This window comes from Pinus tabuliformis, chromosome 1_1 (assembly GCF_031772625.1).
Source record: "Pinus tabuliformis cultivar Carrire ecotype Pingquan chromosome 1_1, CPIR1, whole genome shotgun sequence".
In the NCBI taxonomy this organism is placed as follows: domain Eukaryota; kingdom Viridiplantae; phylum Streptophyta; class Pinopsida; order Pinales; family Pinaceae; genus Pinus; species Pinus tabuliformis.
This window is the reverse complement of record NC_142297.1, coordinates 272,940,954-272,956,630: the sequence shown is the minus strand read 5'-3', so window position 1 is coordinate 272,956,630 and position 15,677 is coordinate 272,940,954.

Below are 15,677 nucleotides of genomic sequence, written 5' to 3'. Positions count from 1 at the left end.
TACCTTTTTATTTGCAGCAGCATGAATGGTGTCTAGTGCCATTAGAAAGTGGTTCTTTGCTTTCAGTTCATTTCAAGTTATTTATTTCTTTCAAGCTTTTTCTTTGCAAGTTTAGAAGGTAGTTAGAAATCACCTGTAACACACACTCACTCATCTAGAAATCACCTTACACACACACTCACTCATCTGTTTATAAAAACTCCATTCCATCTTAGGAAGATAAATTGACCACAAACAACACCCCCAAAACGACAAAAAGATCTAAGAGGTTGCTTAAGTACATATAGTACACCTTCACTTCATCAGCTTACGAGCCCCAGGTTGACAATTAATGACATCAATTTAGAAACACTAAATTGACTAAACATTATGCACTCATTGCATTACAAGAAAATCAAAGGTATGATCCTCAAGGTCGACCTCTCTAAGGCATTTGATAGAGCTTGTTGGTTGTATATTAGAATTCTTTTAACCCACCTTGGGTTCCCATTTGTCTTCATTAAATGGATTATGGGTTGTATAACTAACACTCCATTCAGTGTTTTGGTTAATGGCACGGCCTCTCCTTTCTTTCATTCTAAAAAAAGTCTTCGACAGGGTTGTCCACTCTCACCACTTCTATTCCTCCTAATAGTGGAGGGGCTCAGTAGACTCATCAAAGTAGAGGCCAGAAGGGGCAGACTGTAGGGTATAAAAGTCACAAAATACTACATCTTAACACACCTGTTATTCGTGGATGATGTCTTAACTTTCCTCAATGGAGGTATAGGGGACTTGACCATCATAAAGAACATTTTCTCCCTATTTCAAGTGGCTAGATGCACCCAACATGAGATCCACTTTTCCCTACAAAGATTTCAGTTCACTCTGCTAAAAATTGAGGATGGGTTAAGATACCTTGGATATAAGCTAAAGCCTCTGGGATAAAAAATAGCAGATTGGACGTGCCTTATAGTGAAGATGGAGAGAAGAATCAATATTTGGTACTACAAATATCTATCCAGGGTAGGTACATTTATCCTCATCAAGACCATTCTGGAGGCTACAACAATCTATTGGATGTCCTTGGCATGGATCCCCATAGGTATACTCTCAAGGATATTGGCACTTTGTTGCAGATTCCTTTGGAAGGGAAATCAGACAGGAAGAATTTACGCTTGGTCCAAATTGGATGCACTCAACCCTCCAAAGAAATAGGGTGGATGGGGCATCAAGAAATTGGAATACTTTTCCTCAGCCCTGGCAGCAAAACTTGGATGGCAACTTATATCATCTAATAGCTTATGGACCAAGGTGGCAGTCTCCAAATACATTGCCCCTCTCAATGTGATGGATTGGTTAAGGCAGCCACATAGATACTCCTCTGGGATGTCAATTATATGGAACGTTGTTCTTAAATCCTTGGACATCATCAGAGCTAGCATCACATGGAAAATTCAATCTAGTTCGGCTGTTAGGATAGGACAGGACCCCTGGATCAGTTGTGGGGATTCCCATAGACTACCTATTGAGATCAGGAGTCATATCACTACAATGAATAGCACTCATATCAATCACATAGGAGATTCTAAGCACTCCACCCTTTTCCAGCAAGCTTGGAAATCAGCCCACAGCTTAAATATTCATGCCCCTCTCAATGTGATGGATTGGTTAAGGAAGCCACATAGATACTCCTCTGGGATGTCAATTATATGGAAGGTTGTTCTTAAATCCTTGGACATCATCAGAGCTAGCATCACATGGAAAATTCAATCTAGTTCGGTTGTTCGGATAGGACAGGACCCCTGGATTAGTTGTGGGGATGCCCATAGACTACCTATTGAGATCAGGAGTCATATCACTACAATGAATAGCACTCATATCAATCACATAGGAGATTCTAAGCACTCCACCCTTTTCTAGCAAGCTTGGAAATCGGCCCACAGCTTAAATATTCCTCAGCAGTGGGCATAGATCTGGAAGGACTACATTGGGGCTCTTACTTCCACCCACGTCCAATTAGGGGATGGCAAAGACGAGATCATCTGGGCACTATCGAAATTTGGGTCTTACACACCCAAGGAGGGATACCTGGTATTAATTGATGCTCGAAGTCCACAAGTCATTGAACATTGGTGGAGGCACTTTTGGAAGCTCAAAGTACCCCCAAGGTGCAGACTTCTCATGTGGACCATCCTCAACAATAAAATCTCCACGGGGGACAACCTCCTCAAGCGAACCCAAAGTGGTCCATTTTGGTGCTGCCTTTGCAAGAGAAGTGATGAATCTGTCTCACATCTGTTCATAGATTGCACAGCTATTCCAGAACTCTGGCAGACAATTACTACATCAGTCTCTACATAGATCAGGTGGCAGGGCTCTAATCTTGTGGAGGCCTGGACAAACTTGTGGACAAGGGTTGTCCCGCCTAAAATTCACAACCTCCCGCTTCTCATCAGCTGGGCAATTTGGATTACGCACAACAAACTCATATTTCTGAATGCTTCCCCTCAATGGCCTTCAATTGTTTTCCAGATCTTGTTTGATTATACTCTTATCCTGGAAGATGATAATCCCCCGCGGCCTCCCACTCTTATACCTGAATCCATTAACCACTCACTTCCTTGGGCTTCTTTGATGGTTCTGCATAGGAGGGGAGGTGTGGGGGGGAGCCATCCTATATCTCTCTGACCTCCATCTTTTCAATATACAAATGGGCCTAGGAGGAGGCTCGAACAACTTTGCTGAACTATCCACTGCTAAATTCCTTATTCAATTTGCATTGGAAAAACATTGTAGAGCATTGCAACTATTTGGGGATTCACAAGTTGTATGTGACTGGCTTAACAAAAAAACAAGATGTTATACTTACACATTGAGACATATCCTGGATGAGGCTCTTCGACTTTCTTCACATTTTGATTTTTTCATATGCCATCACATTTTCAGGGAAAGGAACGCAGCTGACGATCGATTATCCAAAGAGGCTGCGAATAGGCCTTCCGGCACTTGGATGATCCAAGAACAGAGGGAAGGGACCCATTATCATTATTATCACAGGCCCTTCATGGACATAGCTTCACAGTAGGCTCAATGGGAGCCTGGATACAGGGTTTTTCTCATGCTTTTACAGTCTCCATCTGTAAATATACATATGTTTATTTCTCAGAACTCTACTACAGTTTACTCTTATTGAAAAAACAATATGAAAAATATTTTTTGAAACTAGGCCTCCCTGCGTGGACTCAAGGCACCAAATTTTGAATTGATACAGGTGAACAATATTCATTTTTGACAGGCCATGCCTCACATATAGCATATGCGTTATGCATATATAACATGTAATTTTCTTACATAATGAAACTTACGATTTTTCCAAGGGGAAAAAAGAAACATGTTGGGAAAAGTGTGTGAGACAATGTGTTTCACCTCCTAAAATTAGTTTTCTTCCATAAAAGATAATTCAAACATCTATAACAATCTAAATTTATATGTAGAAATTAATCAAATATTTTATTTTTTACTATCATTTTATAACAAAAGCCAACCCAAAAATTTATAATCTTCAACAAACAAAATATATTTAAAACATATTTTTTTTTTAATATTTGTTTACACATTGAATAAAAAATGTTATTTTTTACTAATTATAAGATATAACATATGATTTGAGGACATTAAACACATGCTCCATAATCAAAGGTTTTGTTTAGATAATCTAGATTCTCATTTGGCCTGACTTGAGGGCTTTCTTGAGAGTGATTATGCTTCTGGTGACCTCACAGATCCTTTGGGTTCTGGTGCTTAGGCACTATCTACAATATCCTCTTTTGGTCATGATTAGATATGGTAGGCTTTCATATACTTTTGTAGTCAATTTTGGTATGTAGGCAGTAAGTTTGGATTATAATGTGGAGATTTGTTTCTATGGTATGATTTTTGAACATGGTTGTGCATTTGATGATATTGTTAGTGGCTCTATGTGGTTATGGATGAGTCTATGTTCTTATGGTTGGTTATGAGTTTGGGAGGCAAGGTTATGGTTCTCTCTTATGTATTTTGATATGGATGGAGGCTAATTGCTATTATATTTGGCTTCGTACATAGATGGTTGGCTCTTTGTTCATGTTGATTACTATGGGTTCTAAATTACTCAGTGGATGGTGTCTTCTTGCTTATTAGTACTGGTTTCATGTGCATTATGTTGTCTCCCATTAGGAGGATTGTAGATTATGTTTTTATTTGGGTTATGATCTTAGATGGTGATGATATATGCTCTTGGTGGCGTGTTCAACATTGGTTAACTGAAGATTATGCTTTATTATGTTGATTTCAACTCAATATGTTTGCTTCAACTCTATGGTTTATAACTTAGTGATCATAGAAGATATGCCTTTTGTGAGCCTAATTTCATTCTTCTACTTATGTCTATATGGTGATAATGGGTTGGTGGTGTTATGCTTTGTTGATATGGATTGAGCATTCTTCTCTATGTTTTATGTGGTATTTCATTTTCTAGGTTATTTCAGTTTTATGATATATAATGGTAGGTGAGATCTGAAACATAAAACTATATAATCTTGTTTTGTTAATAAAATACAAGTATTATAATTTACAATAAGAGACCAACTGTGCTCTTTTTCATTATCCAGATAATCTTGTATTATTATTTGCTTATGTTTAAAAATGAGATATCTTAAATAAGATGATTAAGAAAGTTTAACATTAAAAATTTGAAGATGATAGTGAATTCTTTGAAAGCTCAATTTTGATTTAATAATATAAATTTTGATTTAATTAATGTTTTTTTCATTCAAATAATGAAATATTTTAGATATGATAAAGAAATATGAACACTAAGAGTTGAATCTACTTAGTGATCTAATATTTAGTTGAATTTACTTAATATATCAATATTCAAGTAGAAATCTTATTTTATCTTTAAAATAAAAATATGTAAAACATAATGGATAGCAGAAATAATTATTAAAGAAAATTATACCACTTAAAATGATTTGTCAAGGGACTTTCACTTTTATTAATATATTTACTTTATAAAAACATTCTTATATTCTTAAAAACCAAAAAAAAAAAAAAACTTTGATTTCAAGATTTAGTAATTCATCTTATTCTTGAGATTGTTTTTCTCGGTTAATCACATAATCAGTTTGGTTGGAAACGTTCACGAGTAAACAATCTCAAAAATAGATAAATTTAATTTAAAGATTTATTTACTAAAAGAATATTATATTATGTATAAATGGTAAGTAAATACAAACATTTAGACATTCTAAGAAAAAAATGTCATTGTCTAAACATGCTACAATTTTTAAGCTTTTGGCCAGAGTATGGCTAATCGTTTTTGGCCAAATAGTAATTTTTGTTGTTTAAAATGATTTTTTGACTACATATATAGATTCAACACCTTGAAAAAACCATATCCACAGTGCTTTTGTTTTGGAGGTTCTTGTTGTTTATCATTTTGATAATGAATACAAAACGCAATAATTTACACAAAAAAAGCACCTTAAAAAATCTCTAGGGCACTTGGATTATGGAAAATTTATAAACAAATTTTATAATTTCAAAATTTAGATAAATTAAATTAGAAAATATGCCCAAAATTTTTACAATACTTGAAAAAATATATTTTTTCGTAATTTTAAATTAAAAATGTAACCTTTAAACTACTAAAAACAAATAAAATTACAATATTAAAATATTAAAATATTTATTAAACCTGTCATAGGCAAAATATATTGTAATTACATGTCATACTCCCATTTACGATACAGTAATTTTTTTTTTACACAAAATTAAAACCAGCAATAGTCACGCGTACAAGGGAAGGATTACGTGTAATTGATGTTAAATTCTTCCGGTCTTTATGTTCAACATGAAAAGTTTGGATAACGTATTTCTACTTTAATGTTATCGAAAAATATTTTCTGTTGGTTCATGGTTACGGCTGGCTTTACTGTTGGCAGTGCCAGCTCTTAACACCCGGCTTCGGCATTTAATTTTTTCGGCTCTTCCATGTGAAGGGATGAGGTCTAGGTGTCACTGGAAGTCGCGCCCTCGATTTTCGCCACCCTCATCGACGGCTTGGATGATCCGTTGCCATCCAAGGGTTGTGCTGCAATAGGGGTTTCCCTCCTTGGTTTATTCGATGGCGCGAGGCACCAAAACAGGTTTCCAGTGTTCCACAGAAGCTCTGGCGAGCCTGCTACGAACCCATCTTGACTCTTTCGTTCTGTGAGAATGCCTCCGGTCTTTCGTTCTATCGAGCAACCACCTGGAGACTGCTTTGGTTATACAACTTGATGTTTTTCATTGGTAAGTGTTACGCTGTGCTATTTCTTTTGATATGGTATGTCCTTTTATCTTGCCTCTTACAAGTTTTTTAAGGATTTTGTTCAGTCCAGTTAATGGGTTTTATGATTGGTTTTGTTTCATGGTCGAGGGCGGTGTTGTCCTGCCTCCCGCGCCTGCTCCCTGGGTCTGGTTGTCGCTACTTGGCCTCTCGGCTCTTCCGGCTCCTAACAGGTATGTTCTCTCATTGAACGCTCATCATGGACAATTGCAAGATGGATGTCAGTTATTCATACCTCCATTGATAATAGAGGGGGATTCTCTCCCTTGGTTCCTTGGAGCAGTCCAAGCGGCCCACGGCCTTACATCCTTTCTTCGTTGTTTGTCACAGATAGATGGCGAATTTTCTATGCCATACTAGTCCTGCGCCCTTCCGGCTTCAGGGATGTTGACCTTGGGTGAAGCCATGCTGAACCGAGGTTCTGGGTTTATCATTGTTTATATGCACAGACATGCCTTTGGGCTTCTCTTGAGTTGTTTGTAATTTAATTTTCTATTTATGAACATGGAACGAGGTAAAGCCCTGGTGATTACCTCTCATTTGGTTACAATGGTTTAATACAATGTTCCTTTGCTATTTTCTTCCATTTGACATGTTAAATTATAGCCCTCGTGGCCTTACTGTGTGCCATATTCCAGAATACTGGTTTAAGTTCTGTTGTATGATGCATTAACTGTTATAATAGTTTTGTTCTTGGAATATCTCTCCAAGACTAAGGAATTGATGGCTATTTATTTGTGGTTATCTTATTGCAGTTCTTGTTTTCTTTATTTGATAATGCATAGTCTATTACAATGAAGTATCTCTGTTGGTGTTTGTTGAAGAAGTTTCTCCTTGTTGCGTTTGTCTAAAATTTGCCCCGTAAGGAATACAGGGCGGTTGTTTGGCAATGCCTGGGTTGCATGAGGGCATTTTCCCAATGAATTTTAGTCCTAGCATTCGGCTAGGCTACCAAGTAAATGATTTCACGACTCTGTGTTATATTTTCTCTAAACCCTAACACCTCTACACAGAGGTCTCATTGCTGCTTCATTGTAATGGAAGCGTAAGTAATTTTCATTGAATGGTTGGTAGAAGGCACATTCATTCTTCTGTCATTTATTTACATGCTTATATCTTTACCTTCATTGCAGTTTCGTTGGGATTATTTTTTTTGTGAATGGATAAGATGACAAGGGCTCGGTGTAATATTTCTTTTTCTTAAACACTATACATCATTCACTCTGCCACTATAGTTCTTTTCCCGGGCTCCTGTAGTTGATGGACCTACTATCCGCACCTGAAATTCCTATACTTATTTTCTGTAAATTATACTATGTTTTCACGCATTCAACTGTGCATGTGGGGTAGTCTGTTAACATTCAACCGCTGCCTACTGTGTAAGCTTCCTTTTGCCCATTTCCAGGGGTCAACCTTTTGCTTTTCAATTGCTACTGTAAGTTCATAAATTTTCCCACCTTATACCAAAGTTTTCTTTACTGTAGGTCCCTGCCGACCCTACCACCTACATTTCTTTTATAAGGGGAGAAAAGAAAACAACAAATCTTTGCACATACTCTAACTCGTGCCACAGTAAAAAAACTTCTAAAGCAAGATAAATGTATCTCCCTACGAGTTCCTGAAATAAAAACCCCCTACATTATAAAATGTTTCTCAACAGATATTCACCAATCGTTCTGTCCTATAAGGTTCTTTTACATACCTGGAAATTGCTGACCTTTAAAATCTTGTCGATTGTTACCCAAACCTCGGTCTACTTCAATTCACCGCCCAACCATGAGATTCATCTTTCGAGACCAAAATCTTCCCCCTTTCTTCTTGCTAGACCGCAGTCTTTCGCAAGCTGCTCATACAGCGAGCAGGGCTATCTGGTCATCACCAGACTTAGCCACTTTTTTCCTTTCTTGGATATTTTCTTTTTTTTTTTCTCTCTGCTTGTCACTACAACACAGATTTTCCTCCTTCCCCCTCTTTTTCCTCTGGAAACTTTCCAGTTAGGGGAGGTAGTTAGGGTTGCTTGCACAGCAACCGTCTTTGCACAACCAACAAAAATCCTCATGAAAACCAATTATATTTAAATTCTAAACAAATAATAATAACAGGTTCAGTTTGTTTTACCACAGTAAATCAAATATTTACATTTTATCTCGGGGCATTACATCTTCCCCCCCCCCGAGATTGGACATCGTCCCGATGTCTTTCAGTCATGAACAGCCCTGGATAAGTCCTTTTCATAAGTTCTTCATCTTCCCAAGTGGCCTCATCAGGCCCAAAGTGCTGCCATTGCACTTTAACTTGGGTAATATCCCGCCTCCATAGCGTTACTTCTCTCTGGTCGAGGATGTTCAACGGTTCGACCCGGATTTCTCCTTCTGGTTCTACCTGCAACACGCAACATCCTAAGTCAGTTTTCCTTTACAGAATTCATTTAATTCTATCTACCGGGCTATTCCTTACCTGTATATCCTGCCAGTTGATCACATGCTTAGGATCGTAAACATATTTTTTTAATAAGGAAACATGAAAAACGTTGTGGACCCGTATATGACTGGGCAAGGTGAGCTGGTATGCTACCGACCCGATTCTAGCCAAGATCTAAAAAGGTCCACAGAATTGGGGTGCTAGTTTAATGCACCCGCCCCACTTGTAATGTGCTCTTTTTTGCTCAGATTCTCACGTACACATGGTCACCGACTTGATACTCTTTAAACCTCCTCTTCCGGTCAGCAAAGTTCTTTTGCCTATCCTGAGCTACTTTTAGATTAACACGTATCCTTTTAACCAGTCCCTCCATTTCTTGAAGCATTTCAGGTCCTAGCATCAGCCTGTCTTCTGGTCCACCCAAACTTGAGGGGGTGCGGCACTTCCACCCGTATAATACTTCAAAGGGGCTCATCTGTAACAATGTATGATAGCCATTATTGTTTTCAAACTCAACTAAGTGTAGGTAATCCTCCCACTCATGCGGTTGTTGCATCACATATGCCCTTAACATGTCCTCCAACACCTGATTCAGTCGTTCAGTCTGCCCGTCAGTTTGAGGGTGGTAAGCCGTGCTAAAGTTCAACTAGGTTCCCAACTCCTCGAAAAATGTTTTCCAAAATACCAATGTAAATTTTACATCACGGTCTGAGATTATTACCTTTGGTAGCCCATGCAATTTGAATATATTTTGCATGAAAATATGGGTGATTTGCACAGCTTTGTAGGTAGATTGTACCGGTATAAAATGTGCTGACTTACTTAACTTGTCTACCACCACCATGATGGAGTCATTGTTCTTCCTTGACTTAGGCAAACCTGTTATGAAATCCATAGAAATGGTTTCCCACTTCCATTTCGGGATGGGTAATGGTTGTAATAATCCAGCAGGATGTTGGTGTTCTGCTTTAATTTGTTGGCATTCTAGACATCGTGCCAAATAATCCGCCACATCTTTCTTCATTCCCAGCCAATAATATTCTTTTCGAAGTGCAGTAATCATCTTTTGATACCCTGGGTGTCTAGTGTAATGACTCCTATGATACTCATCCAATATCAGATTTTTAATATTGTGCTGGTTAGGCACGTACATCCTTCTTTTATAATACAACATTCTAGCAACATCCAAAGCATAATCCGGCTGTTTTTCTTTGCTAGTTGGTTGCTATAATTGCTGTTTTATTTGTTGATAAACAACATCTTGCATGGATGCCTTTTTAATCATTTCCCCGAAGGGCTTTTCCCTTCACTACAAGAAATCTCGTATAAGCTTTGCCACTTACGACTCAAGGTGTCTGCCACCCGATTCTCTTTTCCTTTTATATGCTTTATTTCAAAATCATAACCACTTAGGAAATCCACCCACCATGCTTGCCTTGCATTTAGAGTGGGTTGGCTGAAGTAGTTTGTCAAACTGTGGTGATCTGTCAATAACAGAAATTTTCTTCCCATAAGGTAATGTCGCCACATTTTTAGGGCGTGAATCATAACTGCCAATTCTAGATCATAGGCAGAGTAGTTTTGCTCATGCTCCTTTAATTTTCTTGATTCGTACGCTATTACCTTCCCTTCCTGCATCAACACCCCTCCTATTCCTTCTTTACTTGCGTCCGTGCACACCACATAGTCTTTGTTGGGATCAGCTATGCTTAAAATAGGTGCGGTGGTGAGCAAGTATTTAAGTTGCTCGAAACTTCTTTGACACTCAGGGGTCCACCTAAAGGCTCTTCCCTTTTTCTGTAAGGAAGTGATGGGATAAGCTACCCTCGAAAATCCCTCCACAAACCGTCTGTAGTAGCCTGCTAACCCCATGAAGGATTGAATGTCTGCCACATCCTTGGGCACCGGCCACTCCATTATGGTCTTTATTTTTTCGGGATCCACAACGATTCCTTCTTTAGTGATTATGTGCCCCAAATATTGTATTTGCTCCTTGAAGAAATCGCATTTGCTGAACTTAGCATATAACTTGTGTTCCCGAAGGGTTTGCAATACTAACCTGAGGTGTTCCCGGTGCTCCTCCATCGTTCGAGAATAAACCAGTATATCGTCTATAAAGATCAGCACAAACTTATCCAAATACTGATGGAATACGCTGTTCATCAAACACATAAAAGTTGCGGGGGCATTGGTCAATCCAAAGGGTAACACCAAAAACTCGTAATGGCCGTATCTTGTTCTGAAAGCTGTCTTAGCTATGTCTTCCTTTTTAATTCTGATCTAGTGATATCCTGATCACAGGTCGATCTTTGAGAAAACTGTTTCCCCTTTTATTTGGTCAAACAATTCATCAATGCGGGGTAGAGGATACTTGTTTTTGACCGTCAGTTTATTCAGCTGCCGATAATCCATACACATGCGAAGAGTCCCGTCTTTCTTCTTAACAAACAACACTGGAGCTCCCCAGGGTGACACGCTGGGGCGAATGTAGTTTTTGTCCAGCAGCTCCTGCAATTGCATTTTTAACTCCATTAATTCTGGTATGCTCATTCTGTAGGGTGCTCGGGACACTGGGGCTGCTCCTGGCACCAGTTCGATGGTAAAATCTATGTCTCTTTTGGGCAGTAGGCCGGGAATCTCTTCTGGAAATACGTCTGCAAAATCTTGAACTATGGGAATGCATTCCAATGCGGCTGTTTTGTCTTTGGAGTTGGCATAACCCACTTGAATGGCGTAAATCTGACATCCTTTTCTGATGCATTTAGCTAACTGGGAGGCTGTTATGGGCCGAATTTGCATTGGTCGCTTAATTCCCTGCATCTCTTGCTTTATTCCAAACTCATCCTTATAACTGATAGTCTTGGTTTTACAATTAATTATGGACCAGTGTTTTTCTAACCAGTCCATACCAATCAATATATCGTACGAACCAAGAGGAAGCACATTTAAATCTGTTGTCACTGACTGCCCTGCTATCTTTAAAGGGCAGTTTTTGACCTTAGCATTCACCCGTATTTTTGCCCCTGTTGCCAATTGAACTAACCAAGGGTCCTTAAACTTAACAGGTTGCAACTTACAATGCTCCACAATTATAGGACTAATATAACTTAATGTTGCACCAGGGTCAATTAAAACAATTACATCCAGGTCTAAGAGTTTACCTTCAAATTCTACCAGGGTCGGCTAGTACTCCACTTGACGATCCTCCAAAGTAGCATTAATCCTTGGTAGGCTTCGTTCTATATTGCCAATTGTAGATGCTTCGTAGACTTGGGAAACTTGTTCGGTTCCTTTCCGTTGGGGACAGTTTTTCACATAATGGGGTCCACCACAACCCCAACATTGCACTGGGGGCCTTGTTGTCCCCTCGTTGTCTATTTTTCCAGGTTGTTCAGTGGTTCTGGACTCATTTGAAGGTTTTAATCAGAGTGGATTCTTCTGTATATTTCTGCTATTCTGTCCCTTGGTGTATCCTTTGTTACCTCCAACACGATTCCCTTTAGTATTACCAACCAGCTTGCTGCTTTTCTTATCAACCCATTTCTTACCCAAAATTTCTCCCTTCTGATTGCTTTGCTGGTAGTAGATTCGAGCTTTACGTATAGCCTCGTCCATTGTCTTTGGGTTGTCGAATTCGATTCTTTCCCTCGTGCTCATGGGTAGACTGCTAACAAACCTCTGTACTTTAGCCTTTTCCTCCCAAATATAAGGCACGTAACGGAGCAATGAAGTAAAACAAGTAATAAATTCATCCATAGTTTGTTGTCCCAATCGCAGGTCATGGAATTCCCTAGCCTTCTCGTCATAAAAATGCTCGGTTAGGTACCTTTCCTTGAAGTATCTTTGAAATTTCTCCCAAGTGATATTCTGTTCACTTACTCCTCTTACCATTTTAACTTCTTCCCACCACAGGGTAGCCTTTCCCTGTAATTGGAAAATGGCCAATCGTGCCTTGAGGTTGGAATCGTACTCATACAGCTGGAAATATTTGTTCATATTAATCAACCATGCCTCAACTGCTTCCTCCTGTTCTCCGTCAAAGTGTGGCGGTTTAATCTTACAAAATTCCCCTTGCAACTCTACTCATTGCCTTTTTGAGGTCTGTTGTTCGGAAGCATTGTCAGATCGTTCCTCTTCCCGTCCTTCTGACTCTTCGTGTTCTATGTGGTGATTCTGTTCTTCTGACGTTCTTTGCTACTTAGCACTGGGATTCAGTGGGTGCTGATTCTGTTTGTCGGACAGGCTTTTTATAATCCTCTCTTGTTCCATGGTTAACCTTGCGTTGTCTTCCCATAACCGGGCCATTTCATTTTTTAACTCTTGTACTGTCTCCAAAATTGCCAAATTTGTGTTGCGAGCCTCCTCTCCAAGCTGTACCCATATTTCGGGGTTATGCTCAAGACCCGCAGTAGGGCCCTGTCCCACCACATACCTGCGTGACGCGCTGTTTGCTCTTATGATTTTATCAACTTCTATTTTCCCTGTACTTAACCTAAAAAAAATAACAGAAGAAAGGGTCAAGCATTAAAAATAAATTATATTTTCTTTTTCTTTTTTTTGTTTCCTTGTCACCTGTAACTGCTCAATAGAGTCGAAAATTAATTTGTATACAACTATCTATCTATCAATTTCCAGTTTCTAGTTCCCAGAGGCCACAGTTTTCATAACTTGCCTCTAATACCACTTGTCATACTCCCATCTACGATACAGTAAAAAAAATTTACACAGAATTAAAACTGGCAATAGTCACGCGTACAAGGGAAGGGTTATGTGTAATTGATGTTAAATTCTTCTGGTCTTTATGTTCAACCTGAAAATTTTGGATAACATATTTCTAATTTAACATTACCTGAAAAGATTTTCTGTTGGTTCATGGTTACGGTTGGCTTTACTGCTGGTAGTGCCAACTCTTAACACCCGGCTTCGGCATTTAATTTTGCCAGCTCTTCCACGTGAAGGGATGAGGTTTGGGTGTCACTAGAAGTCGCACCGTCGATTTTTGCCACCCTCATCGATGTCTTGGATGATCCATTGCCATCCAAGGGCTGTGCTGCAACAGGGGTTTCCCTCCTTGGTTTATTCGATGGCACGAGGCACCAAAACAGGTTTCCAGTGTTCCACAGAAGCTCTGGTGAGCTTGCTACGAACCTGTCTCGACTCTTTCGTTCTGTGAGAATGCCTCCAGTCTTTCGTTCTATCGAGAAACCACCTGGAGAATGCTCTGGTTATACAGCTCGATGTTTTTCATTGGTAAGTGTTACGCTGTGCTATTTCTTTTGATATGGCATGTCCTTTTATCTTGCCTCTTACAAGTTTTTTTTTAAGGATTTTGTTCAATCCAGTTGATGGGTTTTTATGATTGGTTTTGTTTCATGGTCAAGGGCGGCACTGTCCTGCCTCCCGCGCCTACTCCCTGGGTCTGGTCGTCGCTACTTGGCCTCTCGACTCTTCCGACTCCTAATAGGTATGTTCTCTCATGGAACGCTCATCATGGACAATTGCAAGATGAATGTCAGTTATTCATACCTCCCTTGATAGCAGAGTGGGTTTTTCTCCCTTGGTTCCTTGGAGCAGTCCAAGCAATCCACGGCCTTACATCCTTTCTTCACTGATTGTCATAGATAGATGGCGAATTTTCTATGCCATACTAGTCCTGCGACCTTCCGGCTTCAGGAATGTTGACCCCGGGTGAAGCCATATTGAACCGAGGTTCTGGTTTTATCATTGTTTATATGCACGGACATGCCTTCGGGCTTCTCTTGAGTTGTTTGTAATTTAATTTTCTGTTTATGAACATGGAATGGGGTAAAACCCTGGTGATTACCTCTCATTTGACTACAATGGTTTACTAAAGTGTTCCTTTGATATTTTCTTCCATTTGACATGTTATATTATAGCCCTCGTGGCCTTACTGTGTGCCATATTCAAGAATACTGGTTTAAGTTCTGTTGTGTGATGCGTTAACTGTTATAATAGTTTTGTTCTGGCATATCTCTCCAAGATTAAGGAATTGATGGTGGTTTATCTGTGGTTATCTTATTGCAGATCTTGTTTTCTTTATTTTGATAATGCACAGTCTATTACAATGAAGTATCTCTGTTGGTGTTTGTTTGACAAGTTTCTCCTTGTTGCGTTCTGTAAAAGCTACCCCGTAAGAAATACAGGGTACCTGTTTGGCAATGCTTGGGTTGCATGAGGGCATTCGCCCACTGACTTTTAGCCCCAGCATTCGGCTGGGCTACCAAGTAAATGATTTCACGACTCTGTGTTATATTTTCTCTAAACCCTAACACCTCTACATAGGGGTCTCATTGCTGCTTCATTGTAACGGCAGCGTAATCAAATTTCATTGAATGGTTGGTAGAAGGCACATTCATTCTTCTATCATCTATTTGCATGCTTATATCTTTACCTTCATTACAGTCTCGTTGGGAATTATTTTTTATTGTGAACGGATAAGATGACAAGGGCTCGGTGTAATATTTTTTTTTCTTAAAAACACTATATATCATTCACTCTACCACTACAGTTCTTTTCCCCGGCTCCTGTAGTTGATGGACCTACTATCTGCACCTGAAATTCCTATACTTATTTTCTGTAAATTATACTATGTTTTCACGCATTCGACTATGCATGTGGGGTAGTTTGTTAACATTCAACCATTGCCTACTGTGTAAGCTTCCTTTTTCCCACTTCCAGGGGTCAACCTTTTGCTTTTCAATTGCTACTGTAAGTTCATAAATTTTCCCACATTATACCAAATTTTTCCTTACTGTAGGTCCCTGCCGACCCTACCACCTACATTTCTTTTATAAGGGGAGAAAAGAAAACAACAAATCTCTGCACATACTCTAACTCGTGCCACAGTAAGAAAACTTCTAAAGCAAGATAAATGTATCTCCCT